Raw genomic sequence first — 15,503 nt, 5'->3', positions numbered from 1 at the left:
CCTAATCTTTAGACTTCAAAAATAGTTATACCTACCAGACCTGGGTTCAAATACTATTTGATATCTTTAAAGTACCTTAAGCGTTTACTTTAGCCTGCCCGGAGTGCCAGATGGGCGGGGTTTACTTTTTTGCTGCTATTTTATTGGTTCCATTGTGCCAGGCAAGCTCAATCAAGCAAGGCTAATTAGTATTTTACATGATTTGAAATATTATTTGAACCCAGTTCAGACTTAGGCAAGCCATTTCATGCTATGGTGGTTGTTGTCTTGTTGGGTCACTTTTGGTTCCTGTGGAGTTTTATGCGTGTGTCTCAAATGGCACCCTATTCCCTATGGACCCTGGTCAAAAGTAGTGTACTACATAGGGAACAGGGTTCCATTTGGGACAGCTGAAACCTCTTGACTATATAGTGCCTTCGGAAAGTATTCACACCCCTTGACTTTTTCCAAGTTTTGTTGTGTTACAGCCTGAATTTAAAATGGATTAAATGTAGATTTTTTTGTCACTGGCCTACACAATACCCCATAATGTCAAAGTGGAATGATGTTTATTTTTTATTTTTTATTTTTTAAATTACAAACGAAAAACTGAAATGTCTTGACTCAATAAGTATTCAACCCCTTTGTGATGGCAAGCCTAAATAAGTTCAGGGGTTGACATGTGCTTTACAAAGTCACATAATAAGTTGCATGGACTCACTCTGTGTTCATTAATAGTGTTTAACATGATTTTTGAATGACTACCTCATCTCTGTACCCCACACATACAATTATCTGTAAGGTCCCTCAGTTGACCAGTGAATTTCAAACACAGATTCAACTGCATTCTTTGTGGTTGAATCTGTGAATCTGTGTTTGAAATTCACTTCTCAAATGAGGGACCTTTCCAATGCCTCGCAAAGAAGGGCACCTATTGGTAGATGGGTAAAAATGGAAAAAAGCAGACATTGAATATCCCTTGAAGCATGGTGAAGTTGTTAATTACACTTTGGAAGGTGTATCAATACACCCAGAAACTACAAAGATAAAGGCGTCCTTCCTAACTCAGTTGCCGGAGAGGAAGGAAACCGCTCAGGGATTTCACCATGAGGCCAATGGTGACTTTAAAACAGTGATAGGAGAAAACTGAGGATTGTAGTTAATCCACAATACTAACCTAAATTACAGAGTGAAGAGAAGGAAGCTTGTACAGACTATAAATATTCCAAAGCATGCATGCTGACTGCAACTAGGAACTAAAGTAATACTGCAAAACATGTAGCAAAGCAATTCACTTTTTGTCCCGAATACAAAGTGTTATGTTTGGGGCAAATCAAATACAACACATTACCACAGTACCACACTCCATTTTTTCAAGCATAGTGGTGGCTGCATCATGTTATGAGTATGCTTGTAATATTTAAGGACAGGAGAGTTTTTCAGGATAAAAAAGAAACGGAATGGAGCTAAGCACAGGCAAAATCCTAGAGGAAAACCTGGTTCAGTCTGCTTTCCACCAGACACTGGGAGATGAATTCACCTTTCAGCAGGATAATAACCTAAAACACAAGGCCAAATCTACACTGGAGTTGCTTACCAAGAAGACAGTGGCTGAGTTACAGTTTTGACTTAAATCTACTTGAAGATCTTTGGCAAGACCTGAAAATGGTTGTCTAGCAATGATCAACAACCAATTTGACAGAGCTTGACACATTTTGAAAATAATAATAGGCAAATATTATTGGCAATCCATTATTAATTTAGGCTGTAACACAACAAAAATGTGGAATAAGTCAAGGGATATGAATACTTTCTGAAGGCAGCGTCTTTCTGTGAAGAAGTATTCTCTGTAGGTACTTAGTGTGGAGAAGTATTCTCCGTAGATACATAGTGTGGTGAAGTATTCTCTGTAGGTACTTACTGTGGAGAAGTATTCTCTGTAGATAGTTAGTGTGGAGAAGTATTCTCTGTAGATAGTTAGTGTGGAGAATTGTTCTCCAATGGTCTTAGTGTGGAGAAGCATTCTCTATAGGTACTTAGTGTGGAGAAGCATGATCATCCTTGAAGGAAATGGAGAAGACCACCCATGGAGGAAGTTTGTGAATGACCAACGCAACCCCAAAGAACAAAAGGGATTAATTCAAGGTACTTAGTCTTACAATGTGTTACACAAGTTCACCCTATAAATGGCTAAATTCAGGCGAAGAACTGAGCTAGATTAAACCTAATAATAATGTTTGGTGTATTGTGCAAGATACAGTACATCTACTCCATGGCAGTAGTTGGCAATATTGTGTTTCTCAGTTTGGACGGGTTTCTTCCCTACTCACAATAATGTGTCCTGGTGCCAGGTGGGGTAAGGCTAAGTAAAGCAGACAGACATCAACACGGTGGCGTAATGGCCTAGCGCCTGTCACTGTGTCTTCTGAGCTGCTAAACACGGAGTCTCCAGTCCTGAAATAAACTATTGCTATAGCTCTATATCCCTGTCACAGCCGCTTGTCACAGTAGCCCTGTGTGGCACAGCATGTCAGAGCCACTTCATCCAGTCAGCAGGGTTGCGTCACAAATGGCAACCTATTCCCTATATAGTGCACTGCTTTTGACGAGCGGTTCGCTATAAAGGGGAACAGGGTGCCGTTTGAGACACAGGCTGCAAATAGACAAGAGCCTTCCTCGGGGGGGGGGGGTCAGCTTTCTCTTAACTCACCTGAATGTTACAGTTTGGCAGATTCAGAGAAACCTGTAGACCAATGAAAAGGAAGTGTTCACAGTACTGTAAGAATGTGCTGACTCCACACCAGCGTTACAGGATGTTGTACGTTGACAGATTGATGCAACCAATCATTCTGTGGAAAAAACATCAAGCATGACTATCTTTTAATACATAAAGTCAACCACCTGGTCCTTGCTGTTTTTTGGCATTACATTGTGTTAGAATTTTCTTTATAGCATTATCCACATTATCCGAGCATTATAGGGCAAATGTTTAACAGGACAACAATAACATTATTGTACCTTGTTATACAAATTGGGCAACTTCTGGTATGTATCCAAAATACAGTTCATTTGTGGTGAGAGCAGAACTGGTGGTAATGACAGAATGCCAACTAGATTAGCTAGCAATAATCCGGATGAACCAAAAAAACAGATTTAATTAATCTCAAAAGGATTAATTTTTTGTTCAGTCACACGTTCTCCCCAAACCTTTACACTTTAGTTGATTGTGTAGCATAGTTGCATAATGCATGGCCGATAGCTGCAGCATACTCAACAGATGAGATGGAACGCCAAACTAAAACAACATGAAGACTGCGTCCCAAATGTCCCGAATGACCCTCCTGATTCCTGCTCACAAGAAAAAAAACTCAAACAGGAAGTACCGGTGACGCGCTCAATGCGGATGTGGTGCTATGAAGCGGATGCTAAGCTACAGGACTGTTTCGCTAGCACAGACTGAAATATGTTTCGGGATTCATCCGATGGCATTGAGGAATTTACCACATCAGTCACGGGCTTCATTAATAAGTGCATCGTGGATCGTCCCCACAGTGACCGTATGTACAGTACGTACGTGCCTTCAGGAAGTATTCACACCCCTAGACTTTTTCCACATTTTGTTGTGTTACAGCCTGAATTTAAAATGAGATTTTGTGTCACTGGCCTACACACAACACCCCATAATGTCAAGGTGGAATAATGTTTAATTAATTAAAAATGAAATGTCTTGTGTCAATAAGTATTCAACCCCTTTGTGATGGCAAGCCTAAATACACTAAGTTAAGGACTAAAAATGTACTTAAAAGTCACATAATAAGTTGCATGGACTCACTCTGTGTTCAATAATAGTGTTTAATGTGATTTTTGAATGACTACCTCATCTCTGTACCCCACACATACAGTTACCTGTAAGGTCCCTCAGTCGAGCAGTGAATTTCAAACACAGATTCAACCACAAAGACCAGGGAGGTTTTCCAATGCCTCGCAAAGAAGGGCACCCCTCAAGATTCTGAGCCTGCCTTGCAGGGTTGGTCCTACAAAGCCAGAGCCCCCTGATGGGAGAGCATAATATACAAGGAAATTCTCAAAGCTGCTAATGAGAACCTTGACGACCTTGTACCTAGCCGGTGGGGATTCCGGTGGGGTACCCCCACCCAGGTAGTGGCAGTGCTGGCAACACTGGCTGCAGTAACCCATGGGGAGGGGGTCACACTCGGACAATCAGAGAGGGGGTTTATCATTGTGGCCCAGGTGGCACAAAATAATCAAAGGTCTGACCGTTGTAAATGGTTACAACGGGGGACCAGAGTGTTTGTGTCTCAGGTGAAGAGGGTGGATCTGATCTCCATCACCTAGGACTTGACATAGATTAAATAGATTAATCAAATCTCACATTGTTGTCAATTCCTGCTCAATCTTGCATGCTTTCTCAATCAGCTGTAACTGTATGTGCACCCGAAAATCGGGTCCTTTCTTGAGTTGGGCTCTGGGATGTAACAACCGTTGAGCATCTGATTTTATGGTTGATTGTGGGGGAGGGGGGTTGAGTGTGTTGGAGTATGTGAGTATGTGCGTGTGTGTTTGTCCCGCATCTGTTGTGGGAGGGTGGGGATGTTGGGGGGAGTAGGGGATCGACCGCGGAAATTGTTTGCTAGGATAATAATTGCTTGTCTATAAATTAAATGTAATACAATGGCAATCCGGGTTATATGTTAAAATCCTACGCATGAAATGCCGACATTATTACGCATATTAATTGATAATGATGGAAAATAGGATATGCATAATTTTTTTAAATAGTTATATAGATATATATATATATAGAGGTGACAGCATTGGAAATGCTTTTGGCGGTTAATCTGCTTCTGTTTTGTGGGTGGCACTGTGTGCTGTTTTCGATGGATGGGTCCTGGCCTCTCGGGGCCTTAGGGATCCGGAGGGACGTGGGTGGGATGCCGATCACTGGGATGACGGCTCAACTTGGGATGGGGAGGGGCTTTAGCGGGGGAATTAGTGGAGAACAATTGAAGGGTTACTTAGTAGCAATGCAAATATCACGGTACAGCTATATGGACACTCAATCATATTACGGTATTTTTTATTGGTAAATTGACAAACATATATAATGATAAATAGACTTGAAACTTGTATCTCATTATGGTGTATGGTGAACTAAGTATAGCCAGTTATAATTGTAATGGCTTAGCTGATAATAACAAAAGAAGAACAATATTTACATGGCTCAAAGAGAAGGAATATAATATCTATTGTTTACAGGAAACTCATTCAACAATTCGAGATGAAGTTGCATGGAAAAAGGAATGGGGGGGGGGAATATACTTCTCCCATGGGCAAAGAAATTCAAAAGGGGTGATGTATTTTAATTAATAGTAATTTCGATCCGAATGTGCAAATTGTCCAAATAGATACACAAGGTAGATGGATTATTTTAAATATGTTATTGGACCATAAACAGATATGGCTCATTAACCTTTACGGACCAAATAATGATGATCCACACTTTTTTGACAATATATATAATAAATTATCAACCCTGCAAGCAATTCAAGACAATATTATTGTGGTGGGGGATTATAATACTGTTTTAAATAGCTCAATGGACCGTAAAGGAAATCACACCACAAACAATCACCCACATGCTCTTAAGGAAATGGTGAATGTCATGGATACATTAGAACTAGTAGATACAGTGGGGGAAAAAAGTATTTAGTCAGCCACCAATTGTGCAAGTTCTCCCACTTAAAAAGATGAGAGAGGCCTGTAATTTTCATCATAGGTACACGTCAACTATGACAGACAAAATGAGGAAAGAAAATCCAGAAAATCACATTGTAGGATTTTTAATGAATTTATTTGCAAATTATGGTGGAAAATAAGTATTTGGTCAATAACAAAAGTTTCTCAATACTTTGTTATATACCCTTTGTTGGCAATGACACAGGTCAAACATTTTCTGTAAGTCTTCACAAGGTTTTCACACACTGTTGCTGGTATTTTGGCCCATTCGTCCATGCAGATCTCCTCTAGAGCAGTGATGTTTTGGGGCTGTCGCTGGGCAACACAGACTTTCAACTCCCTCCAATGATTTTCTATGGGGTTGAGATCTGGAGACTGGCTAGGCCACTCCAGGACCTTGAAATGCTTCTTACGAAGCCACTCCTTCGTTGCCCGGGCGGTGTGTTTGGGATCATTGTCATGCTGAAAGACCCAGCCATGTTTCATCTTCAATGCCCTTACTGATGGAAGGAGGTTTTCACTCAAAATCTCACGATGCATGGCCCCATTCATTCTTTCCTTTACACGGATCAGTCGTCCTGGTCCCTTTGCAGAAAAACAGCCCCAAAGCAACACCCCCATGCTTCACAGTAGGTATGGTGTTCTTTGGATGCAACTCAGCATTCTTTGTCCTCCACGGGGTGAGATCTTGCGTGGAATTTATAATTGACTTTTTCCGACATAACATAGGTACAGCAAATCCCCTTATTGTATGGGACACCTTTAAATGTGCCTTTAGAGGCCATGCAATTCAGTACTCATCTCGAAAACAAAAGCAATTTAGGTCAAAAGAGTTTATACTAACAAAGGAAATAGAAAGTCTAACAGAACAGATAGATGGCAAAAAAAACTGTGAGGCTCAGAATAAATTAGAGGAAAAACTAAAAGAAATTGAGAAACTTATTTAAGAAAGATCAAGTGTAATATATTATAAAAATAAAGCAAACTGGATGGAATATGGGGAAAAATGCACACAATAATTTTTTTATCGTCAACATAGGAATGCTACCAAAAAGAATTTAATGAAACTGGTTACAATTGACGGAGTCACCCATGATTCACCAAATTATATTTTGAAGGAGGAAACAAAGTACTTTAAGCATATGTTTTATTTTTAGTCACTTCCATCTCCTCTAACTGAAGCTAATTGTAGAGATTTTTTTTCTATTGATAATGTAAAATTAACAGCCATACAGAAAGACTCATGTGAAGGTGAAATTACAGAGGAGGAACTTCTGGATGCAATTAAAGACTTTAAGTCCAGGAAAACTCCAGGGTTGGATGGCATACCAGTCGAGGTATACCAAACCTTTTTTGATATACTAAGAGGACCGTTATTAGCATGTTTTAACCACTCCTATGTAAATGGTAGATTATCTGACACTCAAGAAGAAGGTCTGATCTCATTATTACTGAAACAGTATACAAGTGGAAAATATAAAGATCCAGTCCATTAAAAAAATTGTAGGCCCCTTAGACTTCAGTGTTGTGATGCAAAAATTCTAGCAAAATGTATAGCGCATAGAATTAAAAAGGTATGGTCGGATATTATTAATTCTAATCAGACAGGTTTTTTACATGGAATATACATTGGAGATAATATAAGGCAAGTATTGGAAACAATAGAACACTATGGAACATATGGGAAACCAGGCCTGCTATTCATAGCAGACTTCGAAAAGGCATTTGATAAAGTACGACTGGGGTTTATATATAAATGCCTGGAGCATTTCAATTTTGGAGAATCTCTTCTTAAATGGGTCAAAATCATGTATAGTAACCCTAGGTGTAAAATAGTAAATAATGGCTATTTCTCAGAAAGTTTTAAACTGTCAAGAGGAGTGAAACAAGGTTGTCCACTATCGGCATATCTATTTATTGTGGCCATCGAGATGTTAGCTATTAAAATCAGATCCAATAATAATATCAGAGGATTAGAAATACAGGGCTTAAAAACAAAGGTGTCATTGTACGCTGATGATTCATGTTTTATTTTAAATCGACAACTAGAATCCCTCCACAGCCTCATAGAGGATCTAGATACATTTTCTAACCTCTCTGGATTACAACCAAATTATGACAAATGTACTATATTACATATTGGATCACTAAAAAATACAATTTTTACATTACCATGTAGTTTACCAATAAAATGGTCTGATGGTGATGTGGATATACTCGGAATACATATCCCAAAGGAAATAAATGATCTCACTTCAATACATTTTAATAGAAAGTTAGCAAAAATAGATAAGATCTTGCTACCATGGAAAGGTAAATACCTGTCAATTTGTGGAAAAATCACCCTGATTAACTCTTTAGTATTATCCCAGTTTACCTATTTGCTTATGGTCTTGCCTACGCCTAGCGAACAGTTTTTTAAATTACATGAGAAAAAAATATTGCATTTTATTTGGAACGGCAAGCCAGACAAAATTAAACGGGCCTATTTATATAACGAATATGAATTCGGAGGACAGAAATGATTAAATATTAAAGCATTAGACCTCTCACTAAAAGCTTCAGTCATACAAAAGTTATACTTAAATCCGAACTGGTTCTCAAGCAAATTAGTAAGATTGTCTCACCCAATGTTCAAGAATGGATTTTTTGCCTTTATTCAGATTACAACAACTCACTTTCAGTTATTTGAAAAGGAAATAATCTCCCAAATATCACTATTTCTAAAACAAGCCATAGAAAGTTGGTTGCAATTTCAATTTAATCCTCCAGAAACGACAGAACAAATAATGCAACAAATATTGTGGTTAAATTCAAATATACTAATTGACAAAAAAACTTTATTTTTTGACAAAATGTTTAAAAAAGGTATAACCTTCGTAAATGATATCATCGGTAGGACTGGTGGAGTTATGTCGCACATGCAGCTAACAAAAACATATGGAAATGTCTGCTCTACCCAAAATTACAACCAAATAATTGCAGCCTTACCGCAAAAATGGAAGAGGAAAGTGGAAGGGGGAGAAAGTAAGGAACTTGTCTGTCGGCCTTGCATTAAAGAACATAATTGGTTAAGGAAAACTGTGATAAATAAAAAAGTATGTCAGTTTCATTTAAGGACCAAATGATTGACAGCCGTCCCATATAGATTGCAAAATAGTTGGGAAGAGATTTTTGACATACCGATCCCATGGCATAGTGTTTATGAACTGACACGCAAAACGACACCGGATTCAAAAATTTGAATCTTTCAATTTAAATTATTATATAAAATTCTTGCTACCAATAGAATGTTATTTATATGGGGGATACAATCTTCCCAGCTCTGCAGATTTTGCTGTGAAGAGACAGAATCATTAGATCATTTGTTTTGGTACTGTCCATTTGTAGCTTGTGTTTGGACACAGGTCCAGGAATGGCTAAAGGATTGCAATATTTACCTGGAGCTAACCTTGCAGATAGCATTACTGGGTGATCTGAAAAGTCATAGTCAATCGATCAACAATATAATACTACTTTTAGCAAAAATGTTTATTTTTAATTTACAATCTGTAGAAACAATGAGAATAGAAAGGTTCAGAACTTTTGTAAATCACAGTACAGTTGAAATATATATGGCAAATAGAAATCCTATATGAAAGGTGTTAAGAGATAGATGGGAGGTATTGAATGGAGTTGAAGGATGGGACTAATAACAACTAACAACAAATAATAACAAGATAACTAATAATGTAAGCATACTGTGTCCATAATAAGTATATAGGTTGTATGTTGGGAGCTTTTGGGAAAGAGCACAGTTAGAAAGATATGGCATAACCGGATGGACATCATGAAAATGATCGGAGAGGTTGAGAGTAGAAGAAGTTCAGGAGAAAAAACAAACAAAATATAATTATTGTAAAATTGACTGTGTCCATAAGGTGTAGATAGTAAGTATAGACTGGAAGTAGAGGCCTGGGCATTGTTGTTCACTAATTTACCCCAAGTAGGGAAAGGATGGCGGGGTTGAAAAGTAATAAAGGGGAGTATATATATAAAAAACATGGGGGATTGGAAGTGATGCAGACAATTACATTGATAGAAGATACAATCTATCTGCAATATTAAGCTGATCTACCCCCCAAAAAAATAAAAAATAAAATAAATAAAAATAAAAATATTAAAAATAACGAAGGGCACCTATTGGTAGATGGGTAAAAATAGAAAAAGCAAACATTGAATATCCCTTTGAGCATGGTGAAGTTATTAATTACATTTTGGATGGTGTATCAATACACCCAGTCACTACAAAGATAAAGGCGTCCTTCCTAACTCAGTTGCCGGAGAGGAAGGAAACCGCTCAGGGATTTCACAATGAGGCCAGTGGTGACTTTAAAACAGTTACAGAGTTTAATGGCTGTGATAGGAGAAAACTGAGGATGGATCAACAACATTGTAGTTACTCCACAATACTAACCTAGATTACAGTGAAAAGAAGGAAGCTTGTACAGTATAAAAATATGCCGATGTGAGAAAGACTTTTAAACAAGTTAATATTCACAAGGCCGCAGGGCCAGACGGATTACCAGGACGTGTACTTAGAGCATGCGCTGACCAGCTGGCAAGTGTCTTCACTGACATTTTCAACCTCTCCCTGTAATACCTACATGTTTCAAGCAGACCACCATAGTTCCTGTGCCCAAGAACGCCAAGGTAACCTGTCTATCGCCTCGTAGCACTTACATGAAGTGCTATGAAAGGCTGGTCATGGCTCACATCAACACCATCATCCCAGACACCCTGGACCCACTCCAATTCTCATACCGCCCCAACAGATCCACAGATGACGCGGTCTCTTTTGCACTCCACACTGCCCTTTCCCATCTTGACAAAAGGAACACATACTTGAGAATGCTGTTCATTGACTACAGCTCAGCGTTCAACACCATAGTGCCCTCAAAGCTCATCACTAAGCTAAGGTCCCTGGGACTGAACACCTCCCTCTGCAACTGGATCCTGGACATCCTGACGGGCCGCCCCCAGGTGGTGAAGGTAGGCAACAACACATCCACCACACTGACCCTCAACACGGGGGCCCCTCAGGGGTGCGTGCTTAGTACTCTCTGTTCACCCACGACTGCGTAGCCGAGCACGACTCCAACACCATCATTAAGATGGGCCTGATCACCGATGATTAGATTTCCATTTTGTTCATTTTGTTCAGTGAGTTCGATGTAGTTGGGAGTTGTAGTTTCTGTAGAGATAAATCAGATCCAGCCTGAACTGTTTGATGTAGCAGGGAGTTGGAGCTTCCAACAGGCCAATATTCTACATAGTTTAGCACAGAAAACTTCTCAGTGAATTTCATACAATTTTTTTTTTTTTTTTCTTTTTAGATAAAGCTATACTAAATATATTCATGTCACTAAATAATTGATTAAAACACACTGTTTTGCAATGGAGGTCTACAGTAGCCTCAACAGCACTCTGTAGGGTAGCACCATGGTGTAGCCGGAGGACAGCTAGCTTCCATCCTCCTCTGGGTACATTGACTTCAATACAAAACCTAGGAGGCTCATCCCCTTCCATAGACTTGCACAGTAATTATGACAACTTCCGGAGGACGTTCTCCGGCCTATCAGAGCTCTTGCAGCATGAACTGACATACTGTCCACCCAATCAAAGGATCAGATAATTAATCTAGCACTGAAAGTATAAGCTACAGCTAGCTAGCACTGCAGTGCATAACATCTGGTGAGTACTTGACTCAAAGAGAGAGAAAGACAATAGTTGAACAGTCTTGAACAAATTAATTTCTTCCAAAATGAAGGAGAAGCGAGAGAGAGAGAGATTTTGTTTTAAAAAATCACTTTCAGTTTCACTGTAACGATCCCGGCAGTCTGAGTCGGGTCCTGTCTGTGGACTAGTTTTTCTGCTCGGGATCTCCAGTTTCCCGAGGGTTCTGGAACGCTCCGGGGAGCTCTCTTGATTTCCGCACCTGCATCCCATCTGCAATCTGCACACCTGGTCCTGATCATCACCCTTCTTAGGCTCTGGCCTAACATCCATTCCCTGCCGGATCGTTAGCCATGAACAGTAGGTTTACCAGAGTATCAGTCTTAGAGCTTCTAGCGTTAGTTTTGTTGTTTTGCACCTTGTTGGTTTGTTGTTTACTTACCTCCGTTTTGTTCCATCTGCAGTCACTCGTCCGGAACCTTCATCCAACCTCTGCCTGGTGGTCGGCGGCTGCCGAGCCATGATTGGATCAACCACTGCACCCCTAACAACTAATCAACGCCGCCCGCTCTGTTCCCTGGATTATTCAGCATCACTCTTGAATTTGTAAATAAACACTCACCTTCGTTTCAACTTACCTTGTCCTGGTCTGCTTCTGGGTTCTGGCTTAGTAACTCGTGACAGAACGATCCGGCCAGTAATGAACCCAGCGGACCTGGACTCTGTTCGCCATGCCATTACCCATCAGGAGAAGATGTTGGGCCATCATAGCACGGTACTACAGGAGATCGCGTTGTCAGTTCGGAACCTTTCTACCGGTCTGACGGAGGTCCAGAACCAACGCAAGAGTCCGGTGGAGGATCCACTACCGGTTTCACCCATCTCGCCTGCCGCTTCTGGAGCTGTGTCCTTCCGTGAGCCCAAGGTTCCGACGCCGGATAAATATGAGGGGGAGCTGGGAAGATGCCGTTCCTTCCTTATGCAGTGTGGATTAGTGTTCGATCTACAGCCCTACTCTTATGCCACAGACAAGGCTAGGATAGCCTTTGTGATTGAGTTGCTGCGTGGTCGAGCGCTGGAGTGGGCTTCAGCCGTTTGGGAACGACAGGATCCCTGCATGGCTTCATACCAGGGGTTCACGGCCGAGATGAGGAAGCTCTTCGACCATTCCGTCCGAGGGAGGGACGCAGCTAGGCGCCTGTTTTCGCTTCGCCAAGGAACTCGCAGCGTGGCCGACTTCGTGATCGAGTTCAAGACGTTGGCTGTGGAGAGTGGGTGGAATGAGGAGTCTCTGCAAGCGGCCTTTTACCAGGGTCTGTCGGAGCAGCTCAAGGATGAGTTGATCTCCTATCCGGAGCCTAGTGACCTGGACAGCTTGGTAGCCTTGTCTATTCGGGGTGGATAATCGAGTCCGAGAGCGAAGGAGGGAGAAGCAATGGGTTCCGTCCAACCGATCAGCTTCTCAGGTTCCAGTCGGGTCGGGTGGTGGACCAGAACACGTCGATCATTCTCCACCACAAAGGATTAGTGGAGAGGTCCTCTCTCCCGATTCTGAACCCATGCAAGTGGGGCGGCACGGGTTAACCAAGGAGGAGCGTCAACATAGACGTAAGACCAACTGCTGCCTCTACTGTGGTAGCTCGGGACATTACATCTCCACTTGTTCCCGGCGGTCGTCAAACTGCCCGGCTCGCTAAAGTTGGGAGGACTTTTAGCGAGCCAGTTTCAACCTCTCAGTACCTCTGTCAGACCCCGTTTCCCGGCTACCCTTGTGAACAGGAATCAGAGCTTAGCGATTAACGCTTTTATCGATTCAGGTGCCGATGGAAGCTTTCTTGATGCCGAGTTGGTGGAACAGCTGGGGCTTTCCAAGGAGCAATTGCCGGAAGCCATTGAAGCGACCACTCTGAACGGCAGTAGTCTGGCACGTATCACGATGAGGACTGAACCGGTTAAGATGCTGTTGTCGGGGAATCATTCGGAGATGATTTCATTCTTCATTCTGCCGTCTTCCCATGTTCCTCTGGTCCTTGGATACCCCTGGCTGAAGGAACACAATCCCACGTTCGATTGGGTGACGGGCAAGGTAACGAGTTGGAGCCTTGATTGTCATGCTAACTGTCTCAAGACTGCCTGTCCCCATTCGGTTCCCAGTCAGGTGATTGAGGCTAAACCCCCAGATTTGTCCCTGGTTCCCGAGACATATCACGATTTGGGGGAAGTGTTCAGTAAGCAGAAGGCTCTGTCACTCCCTCCCCACCGACCATATGATTGTGCCATCAACCTGTTCCCTGGAGCGGTCTACCCCAAGGGAAGGTTATACAGTATCTCCCGCCCTGAACGTGAGGCTTTGGAGACCTACATCAAGGAGTCCCTAGCTGCTGGTCTCGTTCGTCCCTCGTCATCACCCCTGGGGGCAGGATTCTTCTTTGTGGGTAAGAAGGATGGCTCTCTTCGACCGTGTATTGATTATCGGGGGTTGAATGACATCACGGTCAAGAACAAGTATCCCCTGCCCTTGATGAGTTCTGCCTTCGACTCCTTACAGGGTGCTACGATGTTCACCAAGCTAGACCTACGCAATGCGTATCACATGGTCCGGATCAGAGAGGGAGACGAGTGGTTGACGGGTTTCAATACACCGATGGGTCACTCGAGTATCAGGTGATGCCGTTTGGACTGACCAATGCTCCAGCGGTATTCCAGAGTATGGTGAACGACGTCCTGAGAGATATGATCGGTCTCTTTGTGTTTGTTTACCTGGATGACATTCTGATCTTCTCGAAGGAACCTTCCGACCACGTCCAGCATGTCCGGCAGGTTCTGCAGCGATTGTTGGAGAATCGCCTGTTCGTGAAGGCCGAGAAGTGCGAGTTTCACGCCCACACGACATCCTTTCTCGGGTACATCATCTCCCGGGGAGAGATTAGGATGGACCAGGAGAAGGTTAGAGCGGTTCTGGAATGGGCCCAGCCCGGTACGAGATTGCAGCTCCAGAGATTTTTGGGGTTTGCGAATTTCTACCGCAGATTCATCCGGGATTACAGCCGTGTGGCCGCTCCATTAACTGCCTTGACTTCCAGTATCAGGAGCTTCAAGTGGAATCCGGAGGCGGATCGAGCGTTTCTGGATTTGAAGAGGCGATTCACCAACGCACCGATTCTCTCTCAACCGGACACGGCCCGTCAGTTCGTCGTTGAAGTGGGCCGCGTCTGATGTGGGAGTTGGCGCCATCCTGTCGCAGCGATGCTCCACGGACAGTAAACTCCATCCCTGCGCCTACTACTCTCGTCGCCTTTCGCCTGCGGAGAGGAATTACGATGTGGGTAACCGGGAGCTTCTCGCGGTGAAACTTGCCTTGGAGGAGTGGCGCCACTGGTTGGAGGGGGCGGAGCAACCGTTTATTGTCTGGACGGACCACAAGAATCTTGCTTACGTGCAATCGGCTAGACGTCTCAACTCCCGTCAGGCCAGGTGGTCGTTGTTTTTCGGACGATTCAATTTTTCCCTGACGTTCCGACCTGGATCTAAGAACGGCAAGGCGGACGCCTTGTCTCGGATGTTCTCCAAGACGGAGGAGAGTGGGTCCAAGACCGAGACAATTCTCCCCCGGAACTGCGTCGTGGGAGCTGTTAGGTGGAAGATTGAGGAGGAGGTGATGGCGGCTCTTCGGACGCAGCCCGGTCCCGGTAACGGTCCACCCGGTCGGTTGTTTGTGCCTGAGTCGGTTCGTCCTGCGGTCCTCAAATGGTCCCACGCCAGCAAGATGGCTTGTCACCCTGGCGTGGCTCGGACGATGGCGTTTCTTCGCAGACGGTTTTGGTGGCCTGCCATGGCCGAGGATACTCGGGGTTATGTTGCTGCCTGTCCAGTGTGTGCGCAGAATAAGGGTACCAATCGGCCCAGCTCTGGACTACTTCACCCCCTTCCTATTCCCCGCGCGACCATGGTCGCATCTGGCCCCTGGACTTTGTCACTGGGTTGCCCGCTTCTGAGGGGAACACGGTCGTTCTGACTATCGTGGACAGATTCAGCAAGTTCGCCCACTTTGT

The sequence above is a fragment of the Coregonus clupeaformis genome, chromosome 31 (assembly GCF_020615455.1).
Source record: "Coregonus clupeaformis isolate EN_2021a chromosome 31, ASM2061545v1, whole genome shotgun sequence".
In the NCBI taxonomy this organism is placed as follows: Eukaryota; Metazoa; Chordata; class Actinopteri; order Salmoniformes; family Salmonidae; genus Coregonus; species Coregonus clupeaformis.
Note: the sequence above shows the minus strand (reverse complement) of the source record.